Source organism: Theropithecus gelada, chromosome 11 (genome assembly GCF_003255815.1).
Source record: "Theropithecus gelada isolate Dixy chromosome 11, Tgel_1.0, whole genome shotgun sequence".
In the NCBI taxonomy this organism is placed as follows: domain Eukaryota; kingdom Metazoa; phylum Chordata; class Mammalia; order Primates; family Cercopithecidae; genus Theropithecus; species Theropithecus gelada.
The window spans coordinates 82,445,168-82,464,722 of NC_037679.1; the positions used below are offsets into that span (position 1 = coordinate 82,445,168).

Here is a 19,555-nt window from a genome sequence, read left to right on the forward strand (position 1 = left end):
ATGACGCTTTTGGTGTCCCCACCCCCTAGCAAAAAAAGGGAGCTGAGCAAAAGGAACGATTGGCAGTTATGAAACATGAAAGTTAACTGGGCGCTCCGCCTTGCCTGGAGGCTTGGGGGAGAGAGATTTCAGATAGGGATGAGACCAGATCCTGACATTCTGGGGCTCACAGCCAGCCCGCAATGGCTGGTGGCCGCCATGGGGTCAAAGTGGGAAGGAGAGGGAGAATCCATGCAGTCGCCTAAGCTACGGAAAGCAGGGAGGACGGAGAAAAGCCACCGCTCCTTCAACTACAACCGCGATCCCAAAAGGAAGCCGGGACACCTTGGCAAAAAACGGGGGGAAAAAATAAATAAATAAATAAATAAAACCACAAACCCCCCGCCCCTCGGGAAGGGCGCTCCGCTATTGGGCCGCGCGAGTGTCACTCAAGGGCGCCGAGTCTAGAAAAGGCGCACCGCGGCCGGGCAGAGCTCCCACACCGCGAAGGGCTGCGGTGGGGTCAAGTTCATCGGCCACCGTCTCCTCACACCCCAGCCCATCACCACACTCAGGGGGCCGCTAAGACGGTGTCTCCTAAGTCTCGTCCCCTGTCCCCAGCGGCCTACAGCTCCCTGCAGGCTGGCGGCCGCTTACCTGGCCGCCGCTCCCGCTGCCGATGTCAGGGTCAGGAGAGCGGCCTCTCGCGACCGTTACTCGAGGGAGCGCGCGCGCGCGCCCGGCGTCTCGCCGGTGATTGGCTGCCCGGAAGGAGGCGGAGACAGCCAAAGGTGGTGCGCGCGTCCACCTCGCCCTTCCCCCTCGCGGAGCTCCAACCAGAGATGTCCAACCCCGGGGGTGTGACAAGGGAGTGGGGATGCTGTGAAACCCTCTTCTCTGATTGGCTCTCTGGAAGCCAGCCGCTGCCACGAGGGAAAGAAGCTTCAGTTTGTCGCATGCGCAGTGAGTAAACATGAGCCTCTGGTAGATGAGGGAAACTGCGATCAGAGTACGGCGCGTGCGCAGATCAGGGATCGCGATTGCGAGTCCTCTGCTGCGGCGATTCGGATTCCTCTAGAACGTTGAGGGCACTAGTCGGGTCCTGAGACCAGGTAAGCGTCTGCGGAGAAGTCAGGTAACCCTACGGCTGCCGACGACTGTCAAGGGCTCCGGAGAGAGGACTGGGAGCCGGGACGCCTGGGGTTTTCCCGTCTTGCGACCCGGAGTGACGCAGCCAGTTTACCTGAGGCCGCGCTGGCGGTGGGGTGGGGCCGGCCCTGACACCCTAGCTCAGTTTTCTCGAGACCTGGTTTACGCTAGGTGCTGTGGGTCGGCCCTGGGGCTGTTCAAGCACTTAGGGCAGGGGAGAGGAGAGACTACCGTCCTGGAAAAAACGGTTCCACGGAGGCCCAAGGCAAGACGGAAGGATCCTCATGTACTTAGCTGAGTGGAGCTGTGAGCACGCATCAGGTGCTGTTTCAGGCCTGGCACGTAGTAGGGGTCAGCACTTCCCTCGCTAAGCTTCTGCGGAGATATTTGTTTTTTTAAATAGACGTTGGGGGGAGGGTGTCTCACCATGTTGCCCAGTCTGGTCTTGAACTCCTGGCCTCAAGCAATCCTCCTTCCTCTGCCTCCCAAAGTGCTGGGATCACAGGCGCCAGCCACCCTGCCCTACTTTTGAAGGACCTAAGGGAACCCGCTCTCCTTCCCGTGGGTCCCCAGCCCATTTCATGCGCACTGTGCAGGCGACATTCTTCAGCCTAGTTAACCTTTAAGGTCCTTCCAGCTCCTCGATTTCCCTCCAGGAGTTCTGGCTCACAGTAAAGGGACTTCCCTGGCACTATCACTTAGGCCTCCACGACCCAGGAGATGGATTTGCCCTTGGAATGACAGATTTGCCAGGAGGCCTTCCATCTCATTTGAGCTTCCTAAGTATACCTACCAATTTTTATTTTTTACTTTTTTTTATTTTTTTGGGGTGGGTAGGGACAGGGTCTCAGTCTGTCACCCAGGCTGGAGGGCAATGGCGTGATCTTGGCTCACTTTAACCTCTGCCTCCCGGGTTCAAGCGATTCTTCTGCTTCAGCCTCCGGAGTAGCTGGGAATACCGGTGCCCGCCACCACATCCAGCTAATTTTTTGTATTTTTAGTAGAGACGGGGTTTTGCCGTATTGGCCAGGCTGGTCTCGAACACCTGACCTCAGGTCATCCTCCTGCCTCGGCCACCCAAAGTGCTGGGATTACAGGCATGAGGCACCACGCCTGGCAATTTTTAAAGGGTAAATTTGATATTATCCTGTTTTTCGTGATTTTTTAAATTATATTACATAATTCCAAAATATATTTTATGTTTAAACCAGGACTTGCTTCATTGAAGATGGTTTTATCTTTCAGTGCGAGCCTGCTGGGAAGTCAGGCTATATTTTTGGCATCACAGTGATCTCCTTAGTACCTGATTTCATAGACCAGAATTATGACCCCACCAAATAACATGTTTTCAGTAATGTCATGGCTTATCAAGTACTTCTTAAATTGGACCATACCAAGTAAAATAATTTACAAGCCACTGTTCTAGATGCCTTTTCACCCTAAGCTCTAAAACAAAGGCCCATGAAATAATCAGATCCCAGACTGGGTTTGTGTCATAAGATCACGGCGTATGTGGTATGTCATTCTGAAGTTCCTCAGCCTTGTAGTTGAGAGATCTGACATGCTCCCATTTAGTGAGCACTAAGTACTTTACATTTATGGCAACATGTATGATTTTGTTCTCACTCTAGGTAGTAGTATCTCCATTTTACAGATGAGGAAATAGAGCCAAAGTTGCCCAGTAAGTAAATTGTGGCATTGAGACATTGAATGCAGGTCTATTGGCCACAGAGCTCGCACTCCTCGGCAGTAAGACCTTTTTGGGACAAAAGAAAAAATGAGAGGAGTCGTCAAATACAGAATGTGAGTTACCTTTTTTTTTTGGTGAGACGATGTCTCGTTCTCTCGCCCAGGCTGGAGTCCAGTGGCGCACTCTCCGCTCACTGCAAGCTCCACCCCCCAGGTTCACGTCATTCTCCTGCCTCAGCCTCCCTAGTAGCTGAGACTACAGGCGCCCACCACCACGCCCGGTTATTTATTTATTTATTTATTTTGTATTTTTAGTAGAGACAGGGTTTCACCATGTTAGCTAGGATGGTCTCGATCTCCTGACCTCGTGATCCGCTCGCCTCGGCCTCCCAAAGTGCTGGGATTACAGGCGTGAGCCACCGCGCCCAGCCTAGTAGTGAGTTATCTTAATTGTTCACAGTCACAGATCAAGCTTCTTGTTCTACTCTTTCCCTCTTCTCTACTGTACTTGACTAGTCTTTTTTTTTTTTTTTTTTTTTTTTTTTTTTTTTTTTTTTTTTTTTGAGACGGAGTCTCGCTCTGTCGCCCAGGCTGGAGTGCAGTGGCCAGATCTCAGCTCACTGCAAGCTCCGCCTCCCGGGTTCACGCCATTCTCCTGCCTCAGCCTCCCAAGTAGCTGGGACTACAGGCGCCCGCCACCTCGCCCGGCTAGTTTTTTGTACTTTTTAGTAGAGACGGGGTTTCACCGTATTAACCAGGATGGTCTCGATCTCCTGACCTCGTGATCCGCCCGTCTCGGCCTCCCAAAGTGCTGGGATTACAGGCTTGAGCCACCGCGCCCGGCCAGACTAGTCTTTTTAAAAAGAGAAAGTTGGCCGGGCGTCATGGCTCATGCTTATACTCCCAGCACTTTGGGAGGCCGAGGCAGGCGGATCACTTGAGGTCAGGAGTTGGAGACCAGCCTGGCCAACACGGTGAAATCCTGTCTCTACTAAAAATACAAAAATTAGCTGGGCGTGGTGGCTGGTGCCTATAATCCCAGCTACTTGGGAGGCTGAGACAGGAGAATCGCTGGAACCCGGGAGGCAAAGGTTGTAGTGACCCAGGATCGTGCCACTGCACTCCAACCTGGGCAACAGAGTGAGACTCTGCCTCAAAAAAATAAATAAATAAAATTTAAAACAGAAAAAGTTAAGGAAAAGGAGCTAACATTGCCTAAGGAACTGGAAAAAGATCTGGAGATACTATGAAAGGTAACGAAACAAGGTGTAGAAAGGATAATTTAGTTTCAAAAATTGAAAACCTAATGGTCTTCCAAGATAGGTCTTCCTGAGATAATCAGGAAATGTGCATCTCTTATTTTCTTTATTTGTATTAAATACAATAATGTATCTGAAAGTGCTTTGCAGCTGGACGTGGTGGCTCACACCTGTAATCCCATCACTTTGGGAGGCTAAGGCAGGAGGATTGCTTGAGCCCATGAGTTCGAGACCTGCCTGGGCAACATGGCAAGACCCCATCTCTACAGAAAATTAAAAACTAGCCAGGTATGGTGGTACACACCTGTGGCCTCAGCTACTGGGGAGGCTGAGGCGAAGAAGCTTGCTTGAGCCCAGGAGGACAAGGCTGCACTGAGCCATTTTTACTCCACTGCACTCCACTTAGGTGACAGAGGGAGACCCTGTCTCAAAAAAAATAAAAAATAGAAGAAGAAAGTGCTTTGGTTTCGGTATCTTTAAGTCCTAAACAAACACAAGGCATCATTAATAGAAATACAGGCTTTGAGACTTTTAGAAGAAAATATACAGTGGTGGTGTTGCTGCTTTTTCAATGTGTTTCTGTTTTAATAGTATAGTTGATAAATTATAAAGTTCCTGTCAGATGCCATAAATAGAACAGATATGAGGCTGGGCGCAGTTGCTCACACTTCCAGCACTTTGGGAGGCTGAGGCAGGCAGATCACGTGAGTTCAGGAGTTCAACACCAGCCTAGGCAACACGGTGAATCCCCATCTCTACTAAAAATACAAAAAATTAGCCAAGCATGGCAGCGTGTGCCTGTAGTCCCAACTACTTGGGAGGCTGAGGCAGGAGAATTGCTTGAATCTGGAAGGTGGAGGTTTCAGTGAACCGAGATTGTGCCACTGCACTCCAGGCTGGGCAACAGAGTGAGACTCTGGCTAAAAAAAAAAAAATAGAAGAAATACGATACACACAAATAGGACAGGTGTAATTATGTGGATTCAAAGTTTTCTGCTTAAAAAAAAAAATAAACAGGGCCAGGCACTGTGGCTCACGCCTGTAATCCCAGCACTACCAGAGGCCAAGGCAGGCACCTCACCTGACATCAGGAGTTTGAGACCAGCCTGGCCAACTTGGTGAAACCCCGTCTGTACTAAAAATACAAAATTAGCTGGGCGTGATTGCAGGTGCCTGTAATCCCAGATACTCAGGAGGCTGAGACAGGAGAATCACTTGAACCCGGGAGGCAGAGGTTGCAGTGAGCCAAGATCACGCCATTGCACTCTAGCCTGGGTGACGAGCGAAACTCCAGCTCAAAAATAAAATAAAAATGAACAAGATATTGGGATTATGTGAAGGGAATGTTTTCCTCTTTGTTAGCTAGCTCTTGTATTCTGCAGCATTAAGCATTCAAGCATTAAGCCTGTTAAATTTAGGCCAGACCTAGTCTCCTTTTCCTCCCATCCCCCAAAATCAAAGACAACAGCTCTGCATTTCCTGCTCACTCTATTATGTTTTCCTTGTTTGAGAAGTAACTATCTGCACTTACTGTGAGTGAAGGGCGCTTTACCTTCAGTGTAAAACCCCAACTCTAGGAAATGGCATGGTCTGTTTCAAACCTGACCAGCAGTACTCATTAGTTCTATTTGAGAGGTTTCAGCCCTTAAGGATCTCAGGCACCTACAGCAGGAGGATGAGCTAACAGGAGGATGTGAAAGACAGAGAAAGGCTGCTTTCTTTTTAACTATCATTTTACAGAGAGCACCAAAACACTTTTTTTTGAGATGGAGTCTCACTCTGTCACCCAGGGTGGAGTGCAGTGACCTCAGCCCACTGCAACCTCCGCCTCCAGGGTTCAATCCATTATTCTGCCGCAGCCTCCCGAGTAGCTGGGACTACAGGTGTGCACCACCACGCCTGGCTAATTTTTTGTATTTTAATAGAGGGGGTTTCACTGTGTTGCCCAGGCTAGTCTGGAACTCCTGAGCTCAGGCAGTCTACCCTCCTCAGCCTCCCACAGTGTTAGGATTACAGGCATGAGCCACCACACCCAGCCCCAAAACACGTTTTTGAAACATGAATTATCATTAAGCGTTTCTCAGAAAATCATTTTCCCCTCACTTAGCTTCTGGCACCACCTGCTGGCTGTTTTGTCTTTTCAAAGCGGCAACATTGCACGTTGGTCTGTTTAAGCTCAATGTTGTTTGGCCCTTAACTGTTAATTAGGTCATTGTTATGAGACCTACAGTTTCATCTCCTTCTTAAGGAAGAAACAAGATAGAATAAGCAGGTAATCAGCCCTCCTGAATTCTTGTCTCAGTTTCTTAAATGTTATATAAATAAGAAACAGGCTGGGCATGGTGGCTCACGACTGTAATCCCAGCACTTTGTGAGACCGAGGCAAGCAGATTGCTTGAGCTCAGGAGTTTGAGACCAGCCTGGGCAACATGATGAAACCCCATCTCTACTTTTTTAGAAAAGAAAAAGAAAAGCTTTTAAAAGTGTCTGTCCTAGCAATCAGAAGAACTTGCTGATTTCCTGTGTTCTGGAACAATGCTTGTCAAATTTTATGTGCCTCTGCATCACCTGAGGATCTTGTTAAGCTGCAGGTTCTCATTTGGTAGGTCAGAGCAGGGCCTGAAATCTTCATTCCTGACCATCCTCCACGTGGTGCTTTTGCCCCTACTCTGTGGACGACACTTAGGGTAGCAAGATTCTAGAGCTACATTGTCCCATAAAGTAGCCACCAGCACATGTGGCTAGTGAGCACATGTGGTCCAAACTGAGATGTTCTGTAAGTATGACTATACCCTAGATTTTGAAGCCTTCATATTTAGGGGGAAAAAAGAATATCGCAATTTAAAAATATTAGCTGGGTGCAGTGGCTCACGCCTGTAATCCCAACACTTTGGAAGACTGAGGTAGGCAGATCGCTTGAGCTTGAGTTCCAGACCAGCCACAGCAACATGGTGAAACCTCGTCTCTACAAAAAATCGAAAAATTAGCCAGCCATGGTGGTACATGCCTGTAGTTGCAGCTACTCAGGAGGCTGAGGTGAGAGGATGGCTAGAGCCTGGAAGGCATAGATTGCAGTGAGCTGAGATGGCACCACTATACTCCAGCCTGGATGATGGAGCCAGACCTTGTCTCAAAATAATAATAAAATATTGATCACTTGTTGAAATAATGTTTTTGATATATTGGGTTAAATAAAATATAAATTTCATCACTTTCTTATTTCTAATGTAACTGCTAGAAAATTTAGAATTTCACATGTGGGTAGCATTAGTTTTGTTTTTTGTTTTTTGGGGTTTTTTTTGGAGACAGAGTCTTACTCTGTCACTAGGCTAGAGTGCAATGGCGTGATCTCAGCTCACCGCAACCTCCGCCTCCAAAGATCAAGAGATTCTCCTGCCTCAGCCTCCCGAGTAGCTGGGACTACAACTACGTGCCACCACACCCAGCTAATTTTTTGTGGTTTTGGTAGAGACGGGGTTTCACCGTGTTAGCCAGGATGGTCTCTATCTCCTGACCTCATGATCCGCCCACCTCTGCCTCCCAAAGTGCTGGGATTACAGGCATGCGCTACCACGCCCAGCCCAGTAGCATTAGTTTCTATTGGACAACACTGTTCTAGAACATTAACACAATAGAGTTGACATTTTTGATGTTTTTTTTCCCCCATATGACCCAGTTTCCCAATCTCCTTGTTTCCATGTCACCATCTCTGCTAGCTCAAATCAGTATTTGTTTAATCCTTTTCTTGGGATGATTTCCTTGCCCTCCCATAACACTCCTTTACACCTTTTCAGCCTTCACCATTGCCATCATGATCCCAGGACTCTCATCAAGCAGTGGACAGTCATATGTGCCAGAATACAGGCAGTACCCTTGTGTAAAGCACTTAGCCTTGCCACGGGGTGTGGGGCCTGGACAGCCTCATCTGTGAGCTGGTTAGAAATGCAGAGCCTCACTGGGCACGGTGGCTCACGTCTGTAATCCTAGCACTTTGGGAGGCTGAGGCTTGTGAATCACCTGAGGTCAGGAGTTTGAGACCACACTGACCAACATGGTGAAACCCCATCTCTATTAAAAATACAAAAAAAAAAAAAAAAAAAAAGCTGGACGTGGTGGTGGGCAACTGAAGCGCAGCTACTTGGGATGCTGAGGCAAAAGAATTGCTAGAACCCAGGAGGCAGAGGTTGCAGTGAGCCGAGATCGTGCCATTGCGCTCTAGCCTTGGAGACAGAGCAAGACTCTGTCTCAAAAAAAAAAATGCAGAGCTTCAGCTGTGCACAGTGGCTCATGCCTGTAATCCTAGCACTTTGGGAGGCCGAGGCAGGTGGATCCCCTGAGGTGAGGAGTTTGAGACCAGCCTGGCCAACATGGCAAATCCCTGTCTCTACTAAAAATACAAAAATTAGCCGGGCATGGTAGCGCAGCTACTCGAGAGGCTAAGGCAGGAGAATTGCTTGAACCCAGGAGGCAGAGGTTGCAGTGAGCTGAGATCACGTCAGTGCACTCCAGTCAGGGTGACAGAGTGAGACTCCGTCTAAAAAAAAAAAAAGAAATCCAGAGCCTCAGGTCTTGTCCCAGACCTAATGAACCAGCATCACAAGTCATAAGACTCCCAGGTGATTTGTATGCACATTAAAGTTTGCATTGTGAGACTGGCTGGTGAGCACTTTAACAATCTTCCTAAAGCACCCTGTTTCAGTTAGTCTCCGCACCTGTTCCTTCTGTTTTAATGAAGTTTCTGCAAGGTTGATATACCATGAAAGTAGTAGCTAAGGTAAACTAGTGCTTTACCTTCCAAAAAAAAAAAAACAGTGAATTTTAGATAAATGGCGTCCAGAAGGCAGGTCCAGAGATTGACATCTCATGCTTTCCTGAAAATAGATTAAATATCCTTTATTTTATTGACTTTTTTTTTTTTTGAGACAAAGTCTTGCTCTGCAGCCCAGGCTGGAGTGCAGTGGCGTGATCTTGGCTCATCACAACCTCTGCCTCCCGAGTTCAAGCAGTTCTCCTGCCTCAGCTCAGCACACCACAGCACCCAGTTTATTTTTTGTATTTTTAGTAGAGATGGGATTTTACTATGTTGGCCAGACTGGTCTTGAACTCCTGACCTCAGGTAATCTGCCCACCTTGGCCTCCCAAAGTGCTAGGATTACAGGCATGAGCCACGGTGCCCAGCCTCAAATATCCTTTATCCTTTTCAGAGACACGAAACGAAAGGCATTACCATACTCTTTACTTCTCTCCAAAGTGAGAGCTGTTGATGACACAGCATCACCTCCTACATCTAGGCCTTTATTTTTGTGGGGGGTTTTTTTGTTTTTTTTTTTTAAATAAAAGATATGGAGTCTCACTATGTTGCCCAAGCTGATCATGAACTCCCAGCTTCATGGGATCATCCCACCTCAGCCTCCCAATATGCTGGGATCAGGCGTAAGCCACCATACCCAGCATTATTTTTTTATTATTATTATTATTTTTAGTGTATTTTTTATTTTACTGTTTTTGTTTGTTTTTGAGACGGAGTTTCGCTCCTTCAGTCTTTGCCCAGGCTGGAGTGCAATGGCGCAATCTCGGCTCACTACAACGTCTGCCTCCCGGGTTCAAGCAGTTCTCCTGCCTCAGTCCTCCCAAGTAGCTGGGACTACAGGTGCCCACTACCACCCCAGCTAATTTTTTGTATTTTTAGTAGAGACGGGGTTTCACCGTGTTGGCCAGGGTGGTCTCGAACTCCTGACCTCAGGTGATCCACCTGCTTTGGCCTCCCAAAGTGCTGGGATTACAAGGCACGAACCACCATGCCTGGCCTATTTTGTTTTTTAGAGATGAGGTCTCCCCGTGTTGCACAGGCTGGAGACAACTTCTGGGCTCAAGCAATCCTCCCACCTCAGCCTCCCAAGTAGCTGGGACTGTAAGCTATTATCTTCTAGTTTTCATCTGTAATTGTTTGCTCCAGCCACAGGCCTTGTTGTAGAGTTGAACATGCCATCCCTGCAGATAGTCTGTCTTGGTTTGAGTTGAATGTAGAAGCTGGAGGAGGGGTGTGCTGACCACATCCAGTCATGAAGAAGGCCACTCAGTAGCGCATAGGTTTCAAATCCTGACAGCAAGCTCTCCAGGAGGATGAGGGACATAGAAAGTTTGAGAACCACTGCTCTGTAGTATGTTATCCATCCTCAAATATGGCACATACCCTGTTTGTGCACGTCTTCATTTCACTTTTATGCTACAGACTCTTCAGGCTCCCTGAAGCCCATGCCTGACACTCAATAGATGTTTAAAATATTCTTGCACAAATTAATGTTCCCTTGTAAATTCCTTAGACCTGTTATCTCTGAACTTAACCAAGTTGGAAGGGATTCAGGCAACAAAAGGAGCTTTTACCTTAACTGTGATCAGCCATTTAGTGCAGAAGCCATCATCAAAGGAAAAGTAGAGCCTAGGGAGTCAGGGTAGAGCGCCAGCCCTACACTGAAGCTCACATTTGAAGAAAGGAACTGGGGCAGAGCTGTCATGACTGCTGGTTTCCTCTTACTAGCACTTCTCTGTACCATTTTCCTTTTTCTCTTTTTTCATGTCACAATGAACTATAATTTGAGCTGCTTTTATTGTTCCCTAAAGACTTTGGATTACTCTGTATCACAAAAACTGAAATCCAATTCGTATTTTTTTGACCTTTGGGGAAGTGGAACCATGGGTGTGTTTGTCATTTTTAGCAGTTATTGGAGTAGGGCCAAAGCTCCAGGAGATACTAAAAGTGTCTAGAATTGTCTGATTGGCTATTGGAATCAACTGTTAGACAAAGCGGCCAGTAACTGAACACCGGGGACCTTCTTGAACTCCAGTTGGGTGGGAGACCTTCCAGTGTGTCTGGCAGCTCTGAACTAGGACAGAAAGGTAGAGATTCAAACAGTGGACTGGTGACAAAGCAGCTGATAAAAGCACTCTCCTTTCCATTCTTTGTCTGGGAGTCTCGCCTTGCCTTGGAATCACTTCCTCTCTTTTTCACTGCACTGGTATGTGCCAGTACTGTCCTGCCTGGTCAGATTTACCAGCTAGCGGATGAGAGAAATGCGGGGCTCATGTTCCATAATGAATTGAATCCGGGACTACAGGCTGCTTGATACACAAATGAATTTTGTTTTGTGGATTGAAAACAGGAATAAGGAAAGATAAGTTTTGGACATTGACTTAGTCTACTCAGTTGTTCGTAGGTAAGGCAATTCTTTGTCGTAGAGAGTTCAGAGAAAGTGCCTGGGTTTATCATTTATCTTTTTCTAAGGTATTTGATTTTATACACATTTCATACACATTAAACAAAACCAGTTTTTAAAGCACCACTTTCCTTGGCACACTCCATTTCAAAGTATATCCCTTCACAGTCATGGAGCACCTTGCCAATATCATCTTTTAAAACAAATTTTTTTTTTTTGGCTAGGCGCGGTGGCTCATGCCTGTAATCCCAGCACTTTGGGAGGCCGAGGCTGGCGGATCACGAGGACAGGAGATCAACACCATCCTAGCTAACACGGTGAAACCCCATCTCTACTAAAAAAAAAAAAAAAAAAAAAAAATACAAAAAATACAAAAAATTAGCCTGGCATGGTGGTGTTCACCTGTAGGCCCAGCTACTCGGGAGGCTGAGACAGGAGAATGGTGTGAACCTGGGAGGCGGAGGTTGCAGTGAGCTGAGATCGTGCCACTGCGCTCCAGCCCGGTGACAGAGCAAGACTCCATCTCAAAAAGCTTTTTTTGCTTTTTTTTGTGTTTTTTTTGTTGTTGTTGGTTTTGAGACGGAGTCTCGCTCTGTCACCCAGGCTGTAGTGCGGTGGCGTGATCTCGACTCACTGCAACCACTGCTTCCTAGGTTCAAGCAATTCTCCTGCCTCAGCCTCCTGAGTAGCTGGAAGGCGTGCGCTGCCACACCTGGCTAATTTTTTGTATTTTAGTAGAGACAGGGTTTCACTGAGTTGCCCAGGCTGATCACAAACTCCTGAGCTCAGGCAATCTGCCTGCCTCAGCTTCCCAAAGTGCTGGGATTACAGGCGTGAGCCACCATGCCCGGCTTGTTTTGTTTTTGAGACAGGGTCTCACTCTGTCATTCAGGCTGAATGCAATGGCATTATCATGGCTCACTGCAGCCTCAACCTCCCTCCCACTACTTGGGACTACAGGCTCAAACCACCACACCCAGCTAATTTTTTTATTTTTTGTAGAGGCGGGGTCTCACTATGTTGCCCGGGCTGTGCTTTTCTTTTTTTACACTACACAGATGTAGGCAGTACCATCTTAATTATCACTCGCTGGGACTGACAACACATTGACTTAGATCATAATGTTAGTCATGGAACTAAAAACCAGCATTGGCATTATATTTATTTCCCATAGAAATAGCAGAAGTAGGCCGGGCGCAGTGGCTCCCATCTGTAATCGCAGCACTTTGGGAGGCCAAGGCGGGCAGATCATGAGGTCAAGAGATCAAGACCACCCTGGCCAACATGGTGAAACCCCATCTCTACTAAAAATACAAAAATGATCTGGGTGTGGTGGCTTGTGCCTGTAGTCCCAGGTACTCAGGAGGCTGGGGCAGGAGAATCGCTTGAACCTGGGAGGTGGAGGTTGCAGTGAGCCGAGATCACGCCACTGTACTCCAGCCTGGCGACAGAGCAAGACTCCATCTCAAAATAAAAAATAAAAAAGAAATAGCAGAAGTAGAGATGAAGGATATCATACTGTCATTCTAAAGGTGTGACCAGTGTCATGTCAGTATCACTGTATTGGTTACTAACCCAGAATCTTACATGTAAAGTAACAGGAAATGCACATATTTACAAGAAAGCAACGCCTGATCCCGTGTCTCCACCCCACTTCCTCCTCAGTGGGTATCTATCTGGATCTCACAGTGGGCTCCGGAGACAGCAGCAGGCTCAGGGAAGTTGACCGAGGAAGAGGTGGACGGGCTAGGAGCAAACCTGTGGAGTAATCTGCTGGATGTCCCATTACCTTAGAAGCTGGCTCCCACCTAGATTAGACGCCAGTTGCAATGACTACAGTTCATGAAGTTTCAAATAGTAAAAGAAGCTATTTAGAGCCTTATATGAGGCAGTTGTTTAATAAGAGCAGCACAGGCCAGGTGGGGTGTGGCTCACTCCTGTAATCCCAGCACTTCGGGAGGCCGAGGCGGGTGGATCACCTCAGGTCGGGAGTTCAAGACCAGTCTGACCAACATGGAGAAACCCTGTCTCTACTAAAAATACAAAATTAGCCAGGTGTGGTGGCACATGCCTGTAGTCTCAGCTACTCGGGAGGCTGAGGCAGGAGAATCACTTGAACCCAGGAGGTGGAGGTTGCAGTGAGCCAAGATCGCGCCATCGCACTCCAGGCTGGGCAGCAAGAGCGAAACTCCATCTCAAAAAAAAAAAAAAAAAGCAGCACATCTGTATTTAGTGCCTACGTAATCTTCAATAAAGATGCTCTAACCAAGTGGTACTTTTGCAGTTCCCATAATCTGCCTGGGTGACAGAGATTTTACTACAGATCAGTCTCAGGCCTTGAAAGGAATCAACAAAGCCCTTTCTAGATTTTTTTTTTTTTTTTGGAGATGGAGTCTCCCTCTGTTACCCAGGCTGGAGTGCAGTGGTGCAATCTCAGCTCACTGCAACCTCCGCTTCACGGATTCAAGCGATTCTCCTGCTTCAGCCTCCCAAGTAGCTGGGATTACAGGTACGTGCCACCACACCCAGCTAATTTTTGTATTTTTAGTAGAGATAGGGTTTCACCATGTTAGGCTGGTCTCGAACTCCTGACCTTGTGATCCGCCCATCTCGGCCTCCCAAAGTGCTGGGATTACAGGTATGAGCCACCGTGTCTGGCCTCATTGTATCATTTTTATGCCGTTGCTTCCTCACAGCTTAGCTCCCACATATCAGCGGGGACATACAGTGTTTGGTTTTCCATTCCTCAATTACTTTACTTAGAATAATAGTCTCCAGTCTCATGCAGGTCACTGCAAATGCTGTTAATTCATTCCTTTTTATGGCTGTGTAGTATTCAATTGTATATAATACCAGTTTCTTTATCTACTTGTTGATTGATGGGCATTTGGGTTGGTTCCACGATTTTGCAATTGTGAATTGTGCTGCAATTTTTCAAATAATGATTTCTTTTCCTCTGTGTAGATACCCGGGATTGATGGATCAAATGGTAGTTCTCCTTTTGGTTCTTTAAGGAATCTCCACACTGTTTTCCATAGTGACTGTACTAGTTTACATTCCCACCAGCAGTGTAGAAGTGTTCCCTGTTCACCTCATCCACGCCAACATCTACTGTTTTTTGATTTTTTGATTATGGCAGTTCTTGCAGGAGTAAGGTGGTATTGCATTGTGGTTTTGACTTGCATTTCCCTGATCATTAGTGATGTTAAGCATTTTTTCATATGTTTGTTGACCATTTGTATATCTTCTTTTGAGAATTGTCTGTTCGTATCCTTAGCCAAATTTGTGATGGGAATTTTTTCTTTTTTTTTTTTTTGAGACAGAGTCTCACTTTGTTGCCCAGGCTGGAGTGCAGTGGCGCGATCTCGGCTCACTGCAAGCTCTGCCTCCCAGGTTCACACCATTCTCCTGCCTCAGCCTGCCAAGTAGCTGGGACTGCAGGTGCCCGCCACTACGCCCAGCTAATTTTTTTGTATTTTCAGTAGAGACGGGGTTTCACTGTGTTAGCCAGGATGGTCTCGATCTCTTGACCTCGTGATCCGCCCACCTCGACCTCCCAAAGTGCTGGGATTACAGACGTGAGCCACCATACCCGGCCGGAATTGTTTTTTTCTTACTGAGTTCGTTATAGATTCTGGGTATTAGTCCTTTGTCAGATGTATAGATTGTGAAGATTTTATCCCACTCTTTGGGTTATCTGTTTACTCTGCCTTTTATTTTGCCATGCAAAAAGCTCTTTAGTTTAATTAGGTCTCAGCTATTTATCTTTGTTTTTATGTTTTTATTGCATTTGCTTTTGGGTTCTTGGTCATGAAATCTTTTCCTGAGCCATTATCTAGAAGGGTTTTTCCAACGTTCTAGAATTTTTATAATTTCAGGTCTTAGGTTTAAGTCCTTAATTCATCTTGAGTTGGTGTTTTGTGTTTTGTTTGTTTGTTTGTTTTTTGTTTTTTTGAGATGGAGTCTTGCTCTGTCACCCAGGCTGGAGTGCAGTGGTGCGATCTCAGCTCACTGCAAGCTCTGCCTCCTGGGGTCACACCATTCTCCTGCCTCAGCCTCCCGAGTAGCTGGGACTACAGGTGCCTGCCACCACGCCCGGCTAATTTTTTTATTTTTCTTTTTACTTTTTGTATTTTTAGTAGAGATGGGGTTTCACCATGTTAACCAGGATGGTCTCGATCTCCTGACTTCGTGATCCACCCACCTTGGCCTCCCAAAGTGCTGGGATTACAGGCATGAGCCACTGCGCCTGGCCAAGTTGATTTTTATATAAGGTGAGAGATCAGGATCCAGTTTCATTCCTCTACAGGTGGCTAGCCAGTTATCCCAGCATTTGTTGAAAAGGGTGTCCTTTCTGCACCTTATGTTTTTGTTTGGTTTGTTGAAGATCAATTGGCTGTAAGTATTTGGGTTTATTTCTGGATTCTCTATTCTGTTCCATTGGTCTATGTGCCTATTTTTATACCAGTACCATGCTGTTTTGGTGACTATGGCCTTATAGTATAGTTTGAAATCAGGTAATGTGATACCTCCAGATTTGTACTTTCTGCTTAGTCTTGCCTTGGCTATGTGGGCTGTTTTTTGGTTCCATATAAATTTTAGAATTTTTTTTTTCTAATTCTGTGAAGAATGATGGTGGTGGTATTTTGATGGGGATTGTGTTGAATTTGTAGATTGCTTTTGGCAGTATGGTCATTTTCACAATACTGATTCCACCCATCCATGAGCATGGGATGTGTTTCCATTTGTTTGTGTTGTCTATGATTCCTTTCCTCAGTTTTGTAGTTTTCCTTGTAGAGGTCTTTCGACTCCTTTGTTAGGTATATTCCTAAGTTTTTGTTTTGTTTTGTTTTGTTTGTTTGTTTGTTGCAGCTATTGTAAAAGGGGTTGAGTTCTTGTTCTTGATTTGATTCTCCGCTTGGTCGCTGTTGGTGTATAGAAAAGCTACTGGTTTGTGTACGTTAATCTTGTATCCAGAAACTTTGCTGAATTCTTTTATCAGTTCTAGGAGCTTTCTGGAGGAGTCCTTAGGGTTTTCAAGGTAAACGATCGTATCATTAGCAAACAGTGACAGTTTGACTTCCTCTTTGTGGATGTGGATGCCCTTTCTTTCTTTCTCTTGTATGATTGCTGTAGCTAGGACTTCCATACTGTATTGAAGAGAAGTGATAAGAGTGGGAATCCTTGTCTTGTTCCAATTCTCAGGGGGAACAGTTTCAACTTTTCCCCGTTGAGTATTATGTTGGCTGTGGGTTTGTCATAGATGGGTTATTTTGCTTGTTTTGTTTTGTTTTGTTTGAGATGGAGTCTCGCTGTCACCCAGGCTGGAGTGCAGTGGGGCGATCTCAGCTCACTGCAATCTCCACCTCCCGGGTTCAAGGGGTTCTCCTGCCTCAGCCTCCCGAGTAGCTGGGATTACAGGCATGCGCCACCACACCCAGCTAATTTTGTATTTTCAGTAGAGACGGGGTTTCACCTTGTTGGTCAGGCTGGTCTCGAACTCCCGACCTCAGGTAATCCACCCACCTCAGCCTCCCAAAGTGCTGAGCCACTGCACCCAGCCTCAATTTGAAACATTTTTTAATTTCCATCTTGATTTCGTTTTTGACCTAATGCTCATTCAGGAGCAGGTTATTTGATTTACATGTATTTGCATTTTTTGTTTGTGGGGTTTTTTTTGGTGCTTTGTTTGTTTTGAAATGGAGTTTTGCTCTTGTCGCCCTTGCTGGAGTGCAATGGCACAATCTCGGCTCACTGCAACCTCCGCCTCCCAGGTTCAAGCAATTCTGCCTCAGTCTCCCAAGTAGCTGGGATTACAGGTGCCTGCCACTACACCCAGCTAATTTATTTGCATGGTTTTGAAGGTTCCTTTTGAAGTTGATTTCCAGTTTTATTCCACTGTGCTCTTAGAGAGTGCTTGATATAATTTCAATTTTGTTAAATTTATTGAGGCTCATTTTACGGCCTGTCATATGATCTGTCTTGGAGAAAGTTCCATGTACTGTTGAATAAAATGCATATTCTGCGGTTGTTGGGTGAAATGTTCTATATATATCTATTAAGTCCGTTTGTTCCAGGGTATAGTTTAAATCCATTCTTTGTTGACTTTTCATTTTGATGACCTGTCTAGTGCTGTCAGTGGAGTATTGAAGTCCCGCACTATTATTGTGCTGCTGTCTATCTCATTTCTTAGGTCTGTTAGTAATTGTTTTATAAATTTGGGAGCTCCAGTGTTAGGTTCATATATGTTTAGGATTGTGATATTTTCCTGTGACAAGGCCTTATTACCATTATATATCTAATGTCCCTCTTTGTCTCTTTTAACTGCTGTTGCTTTAAAGTTTGTTTTGTCTGATATAAGAATAGCTACCCCTGCTTGTTTTTGGTGTCTATTTGCATGAAATGCCTTTTTCCACCCCTTTAAGTTTATGTGAGTCCTTATGTGTTAGGTGAGTCTTCTGAGGGCAGCAGATGGTTGGTGAGTTCTTATCCATTCTGCAGTTCTGTATCTTTTAAGTGCAGTGTTTAGGCCATTCACATTCAATGTCAGTATTGAAATGTGAGGTACCATTGCATTCATCGTGCTCTTTGTTGCCTGTGTACTTTAGGGGTTTTTTGGTTTTTTGGTTTTGCTTTTTAACTTGTATTTTTGTTTTATAGGTCCTGTGTGATTTATGCTTTAAAGAGGTTCTGTTTTGATGTGTTTCCAGGATTTGTTTCAAGATTTAGAGCTCCTTTTAGCAGTTCTTGTAGTGGTGGCTTGGTAATGGCGAATTCTCTCAGCATTTGTTTGTCTGAAAATGACTATCTTTTCTTCATAAGTGATACTTACTTTTTCACTGGATACAAAATTCTTGGCTGATAGTTGTTTTGTTTGAGGAGGCTGAACATAGGGCCCCAATCCCTTCTAGCTTGTAGGGTTTCTCCTGAGAAATCTGCTGTTAATCTGATAAGTTTTTCTTTATAGGTTACCTGGTGCTTCTGCCTCACAGGTCTTAAAAATCTTTCCTTCATTTTAACTTTGGATAACCTGATGACAATGTGCCTAGGTGAAAATCTTTTTGCGATGAATTTCCCAGGTGTCCTTTGTGCTTCTTGTATTTGGCTGTCTAGGTCTCTAGTGAGGCCGGGGAAGTTTTCCTCCATTATTCCCCCAAATATGTTTTCCAAGCTTTTAGAATTCTCTTCTTCCTCAGGAACACCAATTATTCTTAGGTTTGGTCGTTTAACATAATCCCAGACTTCTTAGAGGCTTTGTTCATATTTTCTTACCCTTTTTTCTTTGTCTTTGTTGGATTGGGTTAATTTGAAGACCTTGTCTTCGAGCTCTGAATTTCTTTCTTCTACTTGTTGAATTCTATTGCTGAGACTTTCCAGAGCATTTCGCATTTCTAAAGGTGTGTCCAAAGTTTCCTGAATTTTTTATTGTTTTTTCTTTATCTATTTCCCTGAATGATTTATCCCTTCACTTCTTGTATCATTTTTTGGATTTGCTTACATTGGGCTTCACCTTTCTCTGGTCCTTCCCTGATTAATAACTAACCTCCTGAATTCTTTTTCAGGTAAATCAGGGATTTCTTCTTGGTTTGGATCCATTGCTGGTGAACTAGTGCATTTTTTGGGGAGTGTTGAAGAGTCTTGTTTTGTCATATTACGGGTGTTTGTTTCTGGATCCTTCTCATTTGGGTAAGCTCTGTCAGAGGGAAGGTCTAGGGCTGAAGGCTGTTCCGATTCTTTTGTCCCATGGGGTGTTCTCTTCGTGTAGTACTCTGTCCCTTTTCCTATGGATGTGGCTTCCTATGAGCCAATTTACTTGCAGTGATTGTTGTCTCTCTTCTGGGTCTAGCCACCCAGCGAGTCTTCCCAGTTCTGGGCTGGTACTGGAGGTTATCTGCAGAGTCCGGTGATGTGAACCGTCTATGGGTCTCTCATCCATGGATACCAGTGCCTGTTCGGTGGAGGTGGCCGAGGGTACAATGGACTCCATGAAGGTCCTTAGCTTTAGTGGTTTAATGGTCTATTTTTTTTCTGGTTGGCCTCCTGCCAGGAGGTGGTGCTTTTCAGAAAGCATCAGCTGTGTTAGGGGAGGAACCAGCAGTGGACGGAGCCCTAGAACTCCCAAGATTATTTGCCCTTTGTCTTCCTGCCAGGGTGGATAGGGAAGGACAATCAGGTGGGGGTGGAGCTAGGCATGTCTGAGCTCAGACTCTCCTAGGCCAAGTCTTTTTTTTTTTTTTTTTTTTTTTTTTTTTTTTTTTTTTTTTT

At 45.7% G+C, this 19,555-nt stretch overlaps 2 protein-coding genes across 6 annotated transcripts in view; one reads left to right on the plus strand and one right to left on the minus strand.

The window, feature by feature from the left end:
* MPHOSPH9 (M-phase phosphoprotein 9) overlaps positions 1 to 802 on the minus strand; it is a 79,163-nt gene extending 78,361 nt beyond the window's left edge. Inside the window, exon 1 of one of the 2 annotated variants that reach the window (XM_025401015.1) lies at positions 637 to 802. The gene's annotated coding sequence lies outside the window, so the exon portion shown is untranslated. The remainder of the gene's footprint in view (positions 1 to 636) is intronic. The other variant, XM_025401016.1, reaches the window with a different exon arrangement.
* C11H12orf65 (chromosome 11 C12orf65 homolog) overlaps positions 484 to 19,555 on the plus strand; it is a 27,472-nt gene continuing 8,400 nt past the window's right edge. The window contains exons 1-2 of one of the 4 annotated variants that reach the window (XM_025401018.1): positions 1,012 to 1,091; positions 1,300 to 1,479. The gene's annotated coding sequence lies outside the window, so the exon portion shown is untranslated. Of the gene's footprint in view, positions 1,480 to 10,894; positions 10,974 to 19,555 lie in introns of those variants that run through there. The other 3 variants (XM_025401019.1, XM_025401017.1, XM_025401020.1) reach the window with 3 other exon arrangements.